Below are 17106 nucleotides of genomic sequence, written 5' to 3' on the forward strand. Positions count from 1 at the left end.
ATTTTTAAACTTTTTTTAACGTTAACCCCTAGTTAGCCTAATACTAAATCCCCCAATTCCCCACTAACTTCCACCCTCCCCAGCTAGCTAAATTTATAATTTTAAAATATTTAAATTAATTAATAAAATAAATTGAACCCCTGAGGGTTAAAAAAAAAAAAGAATTAACCCTCAGGGGTTAAAAAAAATCAGATCATATTAAAATGTAATCCCTGCCAATTGATCACTGTAGTCAGTGATCAATTGGCAGGGAAGGGGTTAATTTTATATTAAAATGGGTAAAGGGGGGTAAAGGGGGGTGGGATTTTAATTAAACTTTATTGTTTTGTCACCAGGGGGCAGGATCAACACTGATCCGTCTCCCTGCACTTCACAGTGAACCCAGAAGTGCAGGGAGGCGGAGGTGAGTATACAGAGCGCTGTCAGAGCGGGCACATGTACTGGGACAGCCCGATCCGGTGCTCCCGGTCTGCCTCTAATACAGAGGCAGACCGGAGCACCATTGACCCCACAATCGCCGCGATCTGGGGTTAATTTTAACGGGTGACGGACGAGGTCCGTCACCTGTCATTAACGCATTCCCCTGAGTGACGGACCTCGTCCGTCACTCGTCGGTAAGGGGTTAAACTTGTTGTTTAATAGTAGCAATAGAAATACTAATGTCCATATAATGATGGCCTGTGGGCTGTATTGTACTATACTGGTACAGCCACAATTGAATTATAAGGGTTTCTGTAGTGTAGTGGTTATCACGTTTGCCTAACACGCGAAAGGTCCCCGGTTCGAGACCGGGCAGAAACATTTTGTTTTACACCTTCATTTATAGAGCAAAAATGTTGAGCTTTCACTAATTCATAACATTGTATATAAAACCAATTGAAGAGACACATCTATCATACTGGGTTATTATAATCCCATTCTATTTATATAGATTACATTTTCACTGATTATAATCTTATATATTATACTGAGTGATTATAATCCATTATATATTATACTGACTGATTATAATCCATTATATATTATACTGAGCGATTATAACCCATTATACGTTATACTGAGTGATTATAATCCCACTATATATTACAGGGAGTGCAGAATTATTAGGCAAATGAGTATTTTGACCACATCATCCTCTTTATGCATGTTGTCTTACTCCAAGCTGTATAGGCTCGAAAGCCTACTACCAATTAAGCATATTAGGTGATGTGCATCTCTGTAATGAGAAGGGGTGTGGTCTAATGACATCAACACCCTATATCAGGTGTGCATAATTATTAGGCAACTTCCTTTCCTTTGGCAAAATGGGTCAAAAGAAGGACTTGACAGGCTCAGAAAAGTCAAAAATAGTGAGATATCTTGCAGAGGGATGCAGCACTCTTAAAATTGCAAAGCTTCTGAAGGGTGATCATCGAACAATCAAGCGTTTCATTCAAAATAGTCAACAGGGTCGCAAGAAGCGTGTGGAGAAACCAAGCCGCAAAATAACTGCCCATGAACTGAGAAAAGTCAAGCGTGCAGCTGCCAAGATGCCACTTGCCACCAGTTTGGCCATATTTCAGAGCTGCAACATCACTGGAGTGCCCAAAAGCACAAGGTGTGCAATACTCAGAGACATGGCCAAGGTAAGAAAGGCTGAAAGACGACCACCACTGAACAAGACACACAAGCTGAAACGTCAAGACTGGGCCAAGAAATATCTCAAGACTGATTTTTCTAAGGTTTTATGGACTGATGAAATGAGAGTGAGTCTTGATGGGCCAGATGGATGGCCCATGGCTGGATTGGTAAAGGGCAGAGAGCTCCAGTCCGACTCAGACGCCAGCAAGGTGGAGGTGGAGTACTGGTTTGGGCTGGTATCATCAAAGATGAGTGTAACGGACCGTTTCACTTACAAGAGGATAAAACCCAGTTTAGGCGATAATCCCCTTTTTGAGAAACAGGCACAGCTACTTCAGAACACCAAACTCCCGAACTGGATACAAGATAACACTCCGAACTGGAACAGCTGAACAAGAAAAGCATACAATCCGCTTACACTCCTGGCAGTCAGCTTACAATCCAATTCCCCCCAAGAACGAGACGACACTTCATTTTGAGGGTTAAACAGGAACTCTGGACTGGCTCCTCCAGCCTGGCTTTTATTACAATAATCCACATACAGGCCACACCCAGGGGGAGGCATAAAATAACCAATCCGAGATATGGTACAACCCACACATCCCCTCCCCTTAGCCTGAGAGATAATCCACTTATTATACAGTTTAAAACATAACTTTTACACAATATCTGTAACTTCAAAACCATACATCATATTCGCATAAAAATACATATTCACAATCAATCCATTCGGGGGAACAACATACTCAAAAATTGCATGAATCAGACCAGGGGTTCAAAAGTTAGTAAAAATATCTTTTGGGCCCTGGCTTGCAGCATGGCACAATCTGGCTCAAACAGAAGTAAAACATCCCCCACAATGCATCCCGGCTTCCTCCCTTCTGCCCTGGAGATAATTGGAGAAGTAATCCAATTATCTAGGACTAGAGTCAGACTCCATTAACCACATGGTTACAAAAAGACAGTAAAAGACATAAAATTACATACTGATACATTTAACACATAAAACACACATTTCTACATATCCCCAGTTTAACTGAACACATAAATACCTACATAATATTTAAGACAGTATTACTGTGATATGTTACAAAGTCTTAAAGGGACATTAGTCCCAAAAGTCCCAATATGTCCATCGCTGATTTTAAAGGGCCAGTAGCAGCAATATAAATTATTACATGCCCAAATATAGTTTTTAAAGTGCAATATGTCCAGGGGCCATAGTCAGCGGGCAGGAGGCTAGCAACCAGGCCTCTCCAGTTCACAGTGGCGAAGTTGGTTTCGCCACAATGAGCTTGTGGGGCCTTTTCGGGTTGAGGATGGAGTCAAGCTCAACTCCCAGACCTACTGCCAGTTTCTGGAAGACACCTTCTTCAAGCAGTGGTACAGGAAGAAGTCTGCATCCTTCAAGAAAAACATGATTTTCATGCAGGACAATGCTCCATCACACACGTCCAAGTACTCCACAGCGTGGCTGGCAAGAAAGGGTATAAAAGAAGAAAATCTAATGACATGGCCTCCTTGTTCACCTGATCTGAACCCCATTGAGAACCTGTGGTCCATCATCAAATGTGAGATTTACAAGGAGGGAAAACAGTACACCTCTCTGAACAGTGTCTGGGAGGCTGTGGTTGCTTCTACACGCAATGTTGATGGTGAACAGATCAAAACACTGACAGAATCCATGGATGGCAGGCTTTTGAGTGTCCTTGCAAAGAAAGGTGGCTATATTGGTCACTGATTTGTTTTTGTTTTTGAATGTCAGAAATGTATATTTGTGAATGTTGAGATGTTATATTGGTTTCACTGGTAAAAATAAATAATTGAAATGGGTATATATTTGTTTTTTGTTAAGTTACCTAATAATTATGCACAGTAATAGTCACCTGCACACACAGATATCCCCCTAAAACAGGTAAAACTAAAAACTACTTCCAAAAATATTCAGCTTTGATATTAACCCTTTCAGGACCGCTGACGGTTCAGGACCGTCAGCGGTAAAACGTGCTGTAACGGACCGTTTCAGCATAAAAGGGGAAAAATCAGTTTAGGCGATAATCCCCTTTTCTAGAGACAGGCACAGCTACTGCAGAACATCAGAACTCCCGAGCTGGATACGAAATAACACTCCGAACTGGAACAGCTGAACAAGAAAAGCATACAATCGGCTTACACTCTTGGCAGTCAGCTTACAATCCAATCCCCCCCAAGAACGAGACGACACTTCATTTTGAGGGTTAAGCAGGAACTCTAGACTGGGACACCCAGTCTGGCTTTTATTTCCAACTCACACATACAGGCCACACCCAGGGGGAGGCATAAAAGAACCAATGACATAGATGTTACCTCCCACACATCCCCTCCCCTTAGTGTGACACATAATCCCATTATGCATACAGAGTAAAATATACTTTTACACAACTTTAAAACCATACATCACATTCACATAAAAATACATATCCACAATCAATCCATTCAGGGGAACAACATATTAAAAAATGGCATGGATCCGACCAGGGGTTTAAAAGTTACTAAAAGTATCTTTTGGGTCTTGGCTTGCAGCATGGCACAATCTGGCCCAAACAGAAGTAAAACATCCCCCACAATGCATCCCGGCTTCCTCCCTTCTGCCCTGGAGATAATTGGAGAAGTAATCCAATTATCTAGGACTAGAGTCAGACTCCATTACCCACATGGTTGCAAAAAGACAGTAAAAGACATAAAATTACATACTGATACATTTAACACATAAAACACACATTTCTACATATCCCCAGTTTAACTGAACACATAAATACCTACATAATATTTAAGACAGTATTACTGTGATATGTTACAAAGTCTTAAAGGGACATAAGTCCCAATATGTCCATCGCTGATTTTAAAGGGCCAGTAGCAGCAATATAAATTATTACATGCCCAAATATAGTCTTTAAAGTGCAATATGTCCAGGGGCCATAGTCAGCGGGCAGGAGGCTAGCAGCCAGGCTTCTCCAGCCCACAGTGGCGAAGTTGGTTTCGCCACAATTCTCCCCTTTACCAATTAGACTAACAGGGTATCTGACCTCCTGCCGGTCAGTGCCCTGGTTAGTCCAGCAACCCACCCACAGAACAGAAGTAGTAGAGCAGCCCACCCATAATAAACAGTTACCACACCTGGGTGAGGGAGAATTTTGTCCAAGTTCAGGTGCCTCCCCACGGCTGGGTGAGAGACTGATAGGCTGCCTTGGTGGGTTGCTGAGGGGGCAGAGACCAGCGGTACTCTGTCCTGTTGCCAGCACTACCACGGGAGTAGTCTGGTGGGAGCCTGGCTGCTGGAGACCGACTGTCTCCCCTTTAGATATACCGCTCTGTGGCTGGGGGACAGGACCGACCGTCCCTACCCCTGGGGCTGTAAGTGCAGAGACTACGGTCCCATCTGCACAGATGTGGGGCTTAACATCTCCCCTTGGTGGGTTAGGCTGCCGCTGGAGAGAGGGTGTAACAAGCTCCTCTCTCTGGACGGTAAACTGCCGCTGGGGAGGGGGGTTAGCAGGCTCCTCTCCCTGCCACTCTCTCTGCTGGTGGAAAGGGGGACCAGCTGTCTCCCCTTTCATTCTCTTGTCCGGCTGCTGGGGTGCGAGACTGACTGTCTCTGCTCCCTGCAGGACACACTGCCGCTGGGGAGGATGGACGACACCATCAGCTCCCTGGGATACACACTGCCGCTGGGGAGGAAGGGCGACACCTTCTGCTCCCTGGGACACACACTGCCGCTGGGGAGGATGGACGACACCATCAGCTCCCTGGGGCACACACTGCCGCTGGGGAGGGAGGCCGCTGCTCTCCTCTCCCTTCGCTTCACACTGCCTTCTTGGCATCTCACTTTGCTGCTGGGGGGCAGGAACAACAACCTCTGCCCCCTGTAACTCAGCCTGCCGCTGGGGAGGAAGGACTGCACCTTCCGCTCCCTTGGACACACACGGCTGCTGGGGAGGATGGACGACACCATCAGCTCCCTGGGGCACACACTGCCGCTGGGGAGGGAGGACGCTGCTCTCCTCTCCCTTCACTTCACACTGCCTTCTTGGCATATCACTTTGCTGCTGGGGGGCAGGAACAACAACCTCTGCCCCCTGTAACTCAGCCTGCCGCTGGGGAGGAAGGACTGCACCTTCGGCTCCCTTGGACACACACGGCTGCTGGGGAGGATGGACGACACCATCAGCTCCCTGGGGCACACATTGCCGCTGGGGAGGGAGGACGCTGCTCTCCTCTCCCTTCCCTTCACACTGCCTTCTTGGCATATCACTTTGCTGCTGGGGGGCAGGAACAACAACCTCTGCCCCCTGTAACACAGCCTGCCGCTGGGGAGGAAGGACTGCACCTTCGGCTCCCTGGGTTACACACTGCCGCTGGGGAGGAAGGACGACACCTTCATCTCCCTGGGGTTGCTCACAGGACCAGTCTAGGAACTCTGCTACCTCGGGTACTGCTGGTTGCTGTTGGGCGGGAGGACCGGTTGTCTCTTCCCAGGCCTCATTGATGAGTCGCCGGTAATCCCCCTCCAGGTTCCATTCCTGGGTAACTAAATATCGTAGGTCTGCCTCGAGGTCAATAGCGCCAAAGAGACCCAGCATGTTCTCTCGGATGCCGTACAGGTCCCAAAAACGATAGTCGGTATCTTCCCCAAAGTCCTCGTCACCACTATTATTCCAAAATAGACCGGGGCCAGTGTAATCTCCGCCTTCTGGGAACTCATACTCTGCCATCCTGGGGACACACTGAGCCGCGTACCACTGTAGCGCCTGGTATGCGTCGTCGAGCACCAGTTCTGCGTATACTAGAATCTCGAGTCTAGTCACCCACTTTTCTGTGGTCTGTTTTCTCAGGAGGGGCATCCGCTCTGCCATTCTAGCCAGAATTCGCTGCCTTCTGCTGCGGCGTTGATCCCCTCGTGAATACTGTACTTCCTCTAGGGCTTCGTCCCACAATTCGGCTCTGACAGTCTCTCTGTACATCAACCTGTCCTCTTCTGACATTGCTCTAGACCTCCGGAATATGGAACCGTACAATCTAGCCTGCAACTTCTCCTCCATTTTCTGAGTTCCTTTGTAGATAGGGTCGCTGTACGGATACTAGCGTTGCCCTCAATTTGTAATCCAGAAATGGTGTTGTCTGTAGCTGTCCCTCTGGTTGTAGGAACGATCCCGCCGCTTGCCACCAATTGTAACGGACCGTTTCAGCATAAAAGGGGAAAAATCCGTTTAGGCGATAATCCCCTTTTCTAGAGACAGGCACAGCTACTGCAGAACATCAGAACTCCCGAGCTGGATACGAAATAACACTCCGAACTGGAACAGCTGAACAAGAAAAGCATACAATCGGCTTACACTCTTGGCAGTCAGCTTACAATCCAATCCCCCCCAAGAACGAGACGACACTTCATTTTGAGGGTTAAGCAGGAACTCTAGACTGGGACACCCAGTCTGGCTTTTATTTCCAACTCACACATACAGGCCACACCCAGGGGGAGGCATAAAAGAACCAATGACATAGATGTTACCTCCCACACATCCCCTCCCCTTAGTGTGACACATAATCCCATTATGCATACAGAGTAAAATATACTTTTACACAACTTTAAAACCATACATCACATTCACATAAAAATACATATCCACAATCAATCCATTCAGGGGAACAACATATTAAAAAATGGCATGGATCCGACCAGGGGTTTAAAAGTTACTAAAAGTATCTTTTGGGTCTTGGCTTGCAGCATGGCACAATCTGGCCCAAACAGAAGTAAAACATCCCCCACAATGCATCCCGGCTTCCTCCCTTCTGCCCTGGAGATAATTGGAGAAGTAATCCAATTATCTAGGACTAGAGTCAGACTCCATTACCCACATGGTTGCAAAAAGACAGTAAAAGACATAAAATTACATACTGATACATTTAACACATAAAACACACATTTCTACATATCCCCAGTTTAACTGAACACATAAATACCTACATAATATTTAAGACAGTATTACTGTGATATGTTACAAAGTCTTAAAGGGACATAAGTCCCAATATGTCCATCGCTGATTTTAAAGGGCCAGTAGCAGCAATATAAATTATTACATGCCCAAATATAGTCTTTAAAGTGCAATATGTCCAGGGGCCATAGTCAGCGGGCAGGAGGCTAGCAGCCAGGCTTCTCCAGCCCACAGTGGCGAAGTTGGTTTCGCCACACGTGCGTTTGGACTGCTGACGGTCCTGAACCGTCATAACGGTCTGGGGCTACTTACCTGATCGCCGTCGGTCCCACGGCGGCGATCAGTGCTCCACCCGGTCCAGGGGGGTTGCCTGTCTGCCCGGGCAGTCCCCCCTCGGCAGATCAGGACCCCACGGCCATGTGATCACTCGATCACATGACCGCAATAGGTGTCTGTGTATCTGCCTGCAGGGGGACTGTCTGTGCTGACAGGCAGTCTCCCTGCAAGTGAAAAATGCAAAAAATAAAGTAAAAAAAAAAACCAGTGTAAAAAAATAATAATAATGTGTGTATATATATATATATGATATATATACATGTATTATATCTATATATAATATATGTATATGTATCATATATATAATGTCATATTAAGTGTATTTTTATATTTATATATACGTATATTAATATAAAAATACACTTATATTTAAATTACACACGAATATATACAATATATATATAATTGCTATATATATGGTATATATATATTATTATAAAATACAAATAATATGTTAATAAAAATAAATAACAAAAAATAAATTAATTTTTAATAATTATAAAAAATATTTATATATGCAATTTTATTCTAACAGTATTTTGATATATATATATATATTTATATCAAAATATACTTAGAATGTAATGATATATATATCTATGTATAAATAAATAAAAACAATACGAAATATACATATGTCCATATACATAATTACATAAATAATTTCATAAATATACACGTAGACGTCAAATATATAAATATGTATATATATTAAAATTCTACATGTGTATTTATGTAATATTTTTACCTAATTAAGTAATTTTAATGATTGCAATTTGAGGGACCTGCCTGCCAACCCAGGCCGAAAGTCCAGATAATTTAATTTGCTAGCACTGTGTTTAACCCTGTAACTTTCTATGACACCCTAAAACCTGTACATGGGGGTACTGTTTTACTCGGGAGACTTTGCTGAACACAAATATTAGTGTTTCAAAACAGTAAAACATATCACAGCGATGATATTGTCAGTGAAAGTGAAGTTTTTTGCATTTTTCACACACAAACAGCACTTTCACTGAGGATATTATTGCTGTGATACATTTTACTGTTCTGATACACTAATATTTGTGTTCAGCGAAGTCTCCTGAGTATAACAGTACCCCACATGTTGAGGTTTTATAGTGTTTGTGAAAGTTACAGGGTCAAATATAAGGCTTGATTTTACTTTTTTTTTTATTGAAATTTGTCGGATTGGTTACGTTGCCTTTGAGAGCGTATGGTAGCCAAGGAATGAGAATTAGCCCCATGATGGCATACCATTTGCAAAAGAAGACAACCCAAGGTATTGCAAATGGGGTATGTTCAGCCTTTTTTAGTAGCCACTTAGTCACAAACACCGGCCAAAGTTAGCGTTTCTTGCATTTTTAACACACAAACAAATATAAATGCTAACTTTGGCCAGTGTTTGTGACTAAGTGGCTACTAAAAAAAACTGGACATACCCCATTTTGAATACCCTGGGTTGTCTACTTTAAAAAAATATGTACATGTTAGGTGTGTTTCGGGGATTTATGACAGATAACGGTGTAACAATGTCACTATTGATACATTTAAAATATATATATATTGAAACAGCAATTTCCTACTTGTATTTATAGGCCTATAACTTGCAAAAAAAGCAATAAAGCATGTAAACACTGGGTGTTTTTAAACTCGGGACAAAATTTTGAATCTATTTAGCAGTTTTTTTCATTAGCTTTTGTAGATAAGTAAAAGATTTTTCAAGTAAAAGTCCAAAAACATGTTGTTTTTTTTAATTTTTCACCATATTTTATTATTTTTTTTAAATACAATATTGGACATAATACAAATAATGGTATGTAAAGAAAGCCCCTTTTGTCCTGAAAAAAACAATATATAACTTGTATGGGAACCGTAAATGAGAGAGCGGAAAATTACAGCTAAACACAAACACCACAAAAGTGTTAAAACTGCTCTGGTCCTTAACGTACAAACATCGCAAAAACAGGCCGGTCCTGAAGGGGTTAATGAGTTTTTTGGGTTCATTGAGAACATGGTTGTTCAATAATAAAATTAATCCTCAAAAATACAACTTGCCTAATAATTCTGCACTCCCTGTATACTGACTGATTATAATTCCATTATATATTATACTGAGTGTTTATAATAACATTATATATTATACTGAGTGTTTATAATAACATTATATATTATACTGAGTGTTTATAATAACATTAAATATTATACTGAGTGTTTATAATAACATTATATATTATACTGAGTGAATATAATCCATTATATATTATACTGAGTGATTATAACCCATTATATATTATACTGAGTGAATATAATCCATTATATATTATACTGAGTGATTATAACCCATTATATATTATACTGAGTGATTATAATCCCATTATATATTATACTGATTATAATTCCATTTCCATATTATAGTGGGTGATTATATTTATAATTCTCTATATAAATGATATAAAATGTAATAAAACCAGTTACACTTTCTATGCTGTAAATAAAAATATGTCCTTCGAGCCGGAATTGAACCAGCGACCTAAGGATGCCTGAGTTTCTCTCTACAGTCCTCCGCTCTACCAGCTGAGCTATCGAAGGGACAACATGTTTTGTATATATATCTTTATTTAGTTACCTTTCGTTTCCTATTTTAGTTTAGCATTTCTAATGAGTGCAATACATTGTATATTACCTGGCAGGGTATAATGAGGGCAATACATTGTATATTACCTGGCAGGGTATAATGAGGGCAATACATTGTATATTACCTGGCAGGGTATAATGAGGGCAATACATTGTATATTACCTGGCAGGGTACAATGAGGGCAATACATTGTATATTACCTGGCAGGGTACAATGAGGGCAATACATTGTATATTACCTGGCAGGGTATAATGAGGGTGTGGCGAAACCAGCTTCGCCACTGGGAACTGGAGAGGCCTGGCTGCTAGCCTCCTGCCCTGCGACTACGGCCCATGGACATATTGCTCTATAAACACTATATTTGGGCATGTAATAATTTATATTGCTGCTACTGGCCCTTTAAAATCAGCAATGGACATATTGGGACTTTTGGGACTAATGTCCCGTTAAGACTTTGTAACATATCACAGTAATACTGTCTTAAATATTATGTAGGTATTTATGTGTTCAGTTAAACTGGGGATATGTAGAAATGTGTGTTTTATGTGTTAAATGTATCAGTATGTAAGTTTATGTCTTTTACTGTCTTTTTGCAACCATGTGGTTAATGGAGTCTGCCTCTAGGCCTGGATAATTAGATTTCTTCTCCAATTATCTCCAGGGCAGAAGGAAGGAAGCCAGGATGCATTGTGGGGATGTTTTACTTTTACTGTTTGAGCCAGGGGGAATAAAAGATACTTTTAGTAACTTTTAAACCCCTGGTCGGATTCATGCCATTTTTTAATATGTTGTTCCCCTGAATGGATTGATTGTGGATATGGATTTTTATGTGAATGTGATGTATGGTTTTAAAGTTATGAAAGTTGTGTAAAAGTATATTTTACTCTGTATGCATAATGGGATTATGTGTCACACTAAGGGGAGGGGATGTGTGGGAGGTAACATCTATGTCATTGGTTCTTTTATGCCTCCCCCTGGGTGTGGCCTGTATGTGTGAGTTGGAAATAAAAGCCAGACTGGGTGTCCCAGTCTTGAGTTCCTGTTTTACCCTCAAAGTGATGTGTCGTCTCATTATTGGGGGGAAGGATTTATTGTATGCTGTTCCAGTTGACTGCTAGGAGTACAAGCCTATTCGTATGGTTCCTATTCAATGGTCTACAGCATTCATATGCTTGGGAGAATTTAAAGGTTTCTCGGATTCGGTGATTGTGGTGTCTGCCAGAGTGCTTGGAGTCCTCAGGAAGCACTAGGAGCATCCATTAACGGAGGTACTCAGTCGGGGTGCCAGGTGATCCGTTACATTGGTGGCAAGCGGCGGGATCGTTCCTACAACCAGAGGGACAGCTACAGACAACACCATTTCTGGATTACAAATTGAGGGCAACGCTAGTATCCGTACAGCGACCCTAGCTACAAAGGAAATAAGAAAATGGAAGGAGACAGAGTCGCAGCTGCTGCAGCACCTCCAAGGGAGAAGGAGGAATCCGAGTTTATCAGGGAATACAGGAGCAGGATGGCTCTATTCTCACCAGCCCGAGCGGTGCAGATGGCATCCCGGGTCTACGACGATGTACAGGCGTACCTCATGCTGCTAAGGACGCAGAGGATCCAACAAGATTGGTCCTGTGAGGAACCACAACAGGCAGGTGGAGATGGGACCGAGGTCTCTCCACCGGGCCCAACGGGATGGTGGGCAGCAGGCCCAGATCCCCAGCGACAGAGTAAGTCCCAGGGAGATGAAGGTGTCGTCCTTCCTCCCCAGCGGCAGGCTGAGTTACAGGGGGCAGAGGTTGTTGTTCCTGCCCCCCAGCAGCAAAGTGATGTGCCAGGAAGGCAGTGTGAAGTGAAGGGAGAGGAGAGCAGCGTCCTCCCTCCCCAGCGGCAGTGTGTACCCCAGGGAGATGAAGGTGTCGTCCTTCCTCCCCAGCGGCAGGCTGAGTTACAGGGGGCAGAGGTTGTTGTTCCTGCCCCCCAGCAGCAAAGTGATGTGCCAGGAAGGCAGTGTGAAGTAAAGGGAGAGGAGAGCAGTGTCCTCCCTCCCCAGCGGCAGTTTGCCATCCAGAGAGAGGAGCTTGTTACACCCTCTCTCCCACGGCAACCTAACCCACCGAGGGGAGATGTTAAGCCCCACAACTGTGCAGATGGGACCGTAGTCTCTGCACTTACAGCACAAGGGATAGGGACGGTCGGTCCTGTTCCCCAGCCTCAGTGTGATGGATCCAAAGGGGAGACAGTCAGTCTCCCCCTCCGGCAGTCGAGCTGTGCACCTAAAGGGGAGACAGCCAGTCTCCAGCAACCAGGCGCCCACCAGACTACTCCCGTGGTAGTGCTGGCAACAGGACAGAGTACCGCTGGTCTCTGCCCCCTCAGCAACCCACCAAGGCAGCCTACCCGTCTCCCACCCAGCAGTGGTGAAACCCCAGAACTTGGACAAAATTCTTCCTCCCCCAGATGTAGTAACCGGTTAGTGTGGGTGGGCTGCTCGGTTATTTCTGTTTTGTGGGTGGGTTGCTGGACTAACCAGGGCACTGACCGGCAGAAAGTCAGGTACCCTGTTAGTCTAATTGGCAAAGGGGAGAAATGTGGCGAAACCAGCTTCGCCACTGGGAACTGGAGAGGCCTGGCTGCTAGCCTCCTGCCCTGCGACTACGGCCCATGGACATATTGCTCTATAAACACTATATTTGGGCATGTAATAATTTATATTGCTGCTACTGGCCCTTTAAAATCAGCAATGGACATATTGGGACTTTTGGGACTAATGTCCCTTTAAGACTTTGTAACATATCACAGTAATACTGTCTTAAATATTATGTAGGTATTTATGTGTTCAGTTAAACTGGGGATATGTAGAAATGTGTGTTTTATGTGTTAAATGTATCAGTATGTAAGTTTATGTCTTTTACTGTCTTTTTGCAACCATGTGGTTAATGGAGTCTGCCTCTAGGCCTGGATAATTAGATTTCTTCTCCAATTATCTCCAGGGCAGAAGGAAGGAAGCCAGGATGCATTGTGGGGATGTTTTACTTTTACTGTTTGAGCCAGGGGGAATAAAAGATACTTTTAGTAACTTTTAAACCCCTGGTCGGATTCATGCCATTTTTTAATATGTTGTTCCCCTGAATGGATTGATTGTGGATATGGATTTTTATGTGAATGTGATGTATGGTTTTAAAGTTATGAAAGTTGTGTAAAAGTATATTTTACTCTGTATGCATAATGGGATTATGTGTCACACTAAGGGGAGGGGATGTGTGGGAGGTAACATCTATGTCATTGGTTCTTTTATGCCTCCCCCTGGGTGTGGCCTGTATGTGTGAGTTGGAAATAAAAGCCAGACTGGGTGTCCCAGTCTAGAGTTCTTGCTTAACCCTCAAAGCGATGTGTCGTCTCGGTCTTTGGGGGAATGGGATTGTAAGCTGACTGCCAAGAGTGTAAGCCGATGTCTGCTTTTCTTGTTCAGCTGTTCCAGTGTTCGTGTGGTTCCAGTCGGGAGAATGGTGTTTGCAGTAGCTGCCTGTGCATCTGGAACGGGGATTATCGCCTAAACTGGGTTTTATCCTCTTGTAAGTGAAACGGTCCGTTACAGAGGGCAATACATTGTATATTACCTGGCAGGGTATAATAAGGGCAATACATTGTATATTACCTGGCAGGGTATAATGAGGGCAATACATTGTATATTACCTGGCAGGGTACAATGAGGGCAATACATTGTATATTACCTGGCAGGGTACAATGAGGGCAATACATTGTATATTACCTGGCAGGGTACAATGAGGGCAATACATTGTATATTACCTGGCAGGGTACAATGAGGGCAATACATTGTATATTACCTGGCAGGGTATAATGAGGGCAATACATTGTATATTACCTGGCAGGGTACAATGAGGGCAATACATTGTATATTACCTGGCAGGGTACAATGAGGGCAATACATTGTATATTACCTGGCAGGGTACAATGAGGGCAATACATTGTATATTACCTGGCGGGGTACAATGAGGGCAATACATTGTATATTACCTGGCGGGGTACAATGAGGGCAATACATTGTATATTACCTGGCGGGGTACAATGAGGGCAATACATTGTATATTACCTGGCAGGGTATAATGAGGGCAATACATTGTATATTACCTGGCGGGGTACAATGAGGGCAATACATTGTATATTACCTGGCAGGGTATAATGAGGGCAATACATTGTATATTACCTGGCAGGGTATAATGAGGGCAATACATTGTATATTAGCTGGCAGGGTATAATGAGGGCAATACATTGTATATTACCCTGCAGGGTATAATGAGGGCAATACATTGTATATTACCTGGCGGGGTACAATGAGGGCAATACATTGTATATTACCTGGCAGGGTATAATGAGGGCAATACATTGTATATTACTTGGCAGGGTATAATGAGGGCAATACATTTTATATTACCTGGCAGGGTACAATGAGGGCAATACATTGTATATTACCTGGCAGGGTATAATGAGGGCAATACATTGTATATTACCTGGCGGGGTACAATGAGGGCAATACATTGTATATTACCTGGCAGGGTATAATGAGGGCAATACATTGTATATTACCTGGCAGGGTATAATGAGGGCAATACATTGTATATTACCTGGCAGGGTATAATGAGGGCAATACATTGTATATTACCCTGCAGGGTATAATGAGGGCAATACATTGTATATTACCTGGCGGGGTACAATGAGGGCAATACATTGTATATTACCTGGCAGGGTATAATGAGGGCAATACATTGTATATTACCTGGCAGGGTATAATGAGGGCAATACATTGTATATTACCTGGCAGGGTATAATGAGGGCAATACATTGTATATTACCTGGCAGGGTATAATGAGGGCAATACATTGTATATTACCTGGCAGGGTACAATGAGGGCAATACATTGTATATTACCTGGCGGGGTACAATGAGGGCAATACATTGTATATTACCTGGCAGGGTACAATGAGGGCAATACATTGTATATTACCTGGCAGGGTATAATGAGGGCAATACATTGTATATTACCTGGCAGGGTATAATGAGTGCCATACATTGTATATTACCTGGCAGGGTATAATGAGGGCAATACATTGTATATTACCTGGCGGGGTACAATGAGGGCAATACATTGTATATTACCTGGCAGGGTATAATGAGGGCAATACATTGTATATTACCTGGCAGGGTATAATGAGTGCCATACATTGTATATTACCTGGCAGGGTACAATGAGGGCAATACATTGTATATTACCTGGCAGGGTATAATGAGGGCAATACATTGTATATTACCTGGCAGGGTACAATGAGGGCAATACATTGTATATTACCTGGCAGGGTACAATGAGGGCAATACATTGTATATTACCTGGCGGGGTACAATGAGGGCAATACATTGTATATTACCTGGCAGGGTATACTGAGTGCAATACATTGTAGATTACCTGGCAGGGTATAATGAGGGCAATACATTGTATATTACCTGGCAGGGTATAATGAGGGCAATACATTGTATATTACCTGGCAGGGTACAATGAGGGCAATACATTGTATATTACCTGGCAGGTGTGGCGAAACCAACTTCGCCACTGTGGGCTGGAGAAGCCGGGCTGCTAGCCTCCTGCCCGCTGACTATGGCCCCTGGACATATTGCGCTTTAAAGACTATATTTGGGCATGTAACAATTTGTATTGCTGCTGCTGGCCCTTTAAAAGCAGCGATGGACATATTGGAACTTTTGGGACTACTGTACCTTTAAGACTGTGGAGCGTAGTACAGTAATCCTGCCTTTAATACTTTCATGTCTTGTATGTATTTTTGTATGCAGTTAACCTGGGTTATATATGTGTACAGCATTCATCTGATTGTTCGGTAGAATCACTCCATTCATTGTATGGAGGAAACTACCGAACAACCAGACCACCCAGGACTAAGTGTGCCTCCAATTACCGTTTGCAACAATGTTGCAAACAGGTAATTGGCAATCATGTAATGTGTTCTGTGTCCTCTGGGTGGCCGCCATTCGTGAAACAACCACGTGGCGGTGGCCATCTTTAACTGCCGAACAGCGGTGTTTTGCCGTCGAGCGTCTGGAACTGAAATCGGACACTCGACTAGGCAAACACCGCTGAGACCTCCAGACTTCCAGGATTTCGTATAGAAACTACCGAATGACCCGTCGTTCGGTAGAAAGAAACATACGAACTAGGGGATTCATGCGAATCCCTCTTAGTCTCTATAACCCAAGTAATTCATCTGTTTGCGTTCCCTTGTTTGTGACCGACCGCAGGGCCAAAATGCATGGAACTGTTTTCGGATACTTTACCCATGCGGTCGGTCAATACTTTAAAGTCCCATAACTCCCAAACCGTTTATCCGAATGGGCTGATTTTAACATATGTTGTCCCTCCAGACTAGGGCTATCTGGAGATATTGGATTTGTGGATGTACCCCAAGTATTTAGGGTACATCCAAAACTTGGGTAAAAATGTGTCCCTGTTAATTATGTTAAGTG

At 43.3% G+C, this 17106-nt stretch overlaps 2 non-coding genes across 2 annotated transcripts; one reads left to right on the forward strand and one right to left on the reverse strand.

Annotated features, from left to right (window-relative positions):
- Positions 1 to 728: 728 nt before the first annotated feature.
- Positions 729 to 801, forward strand: TRNAV-AAC (transfer RNA valine (anticodon AAC)). Its single transcript has one exon. It is a non-coding gene; the product is annotated as a tRNA-Val (tRNA).
- Positions 802 to 10430: 9629 nt separating this feature from the next.
- TRNAY-GUA (transfer RNA tyrosine (anticodon GUA)) lies at positions 10431 to 10517 on the reverse strand. The gene is given in 2 exon segments: positions 10431 to 10466; positions 10481 to 10517. It is a non-coding gene; the product is annotated as a tRNA-Tyr (tRNA).
- Between the last annotated feature and the right edge of the window lie 6589 nt (positions 10518 to 17106).

This window comes from Pelobates fuscus, chromosome 2 (genome assembly GCF_036172605.1).
Source record: "Pelobates fuscus isolate aPelFus1 chromosome 2, aPelFus1.pri, whole genome shotgun sequence".
Lineage (NCBI taxonomy): Eukaryota > Metazoa > Chordata > Amphibia > Anura > Pelobatidae > Pelobates > Pelobates fuscus.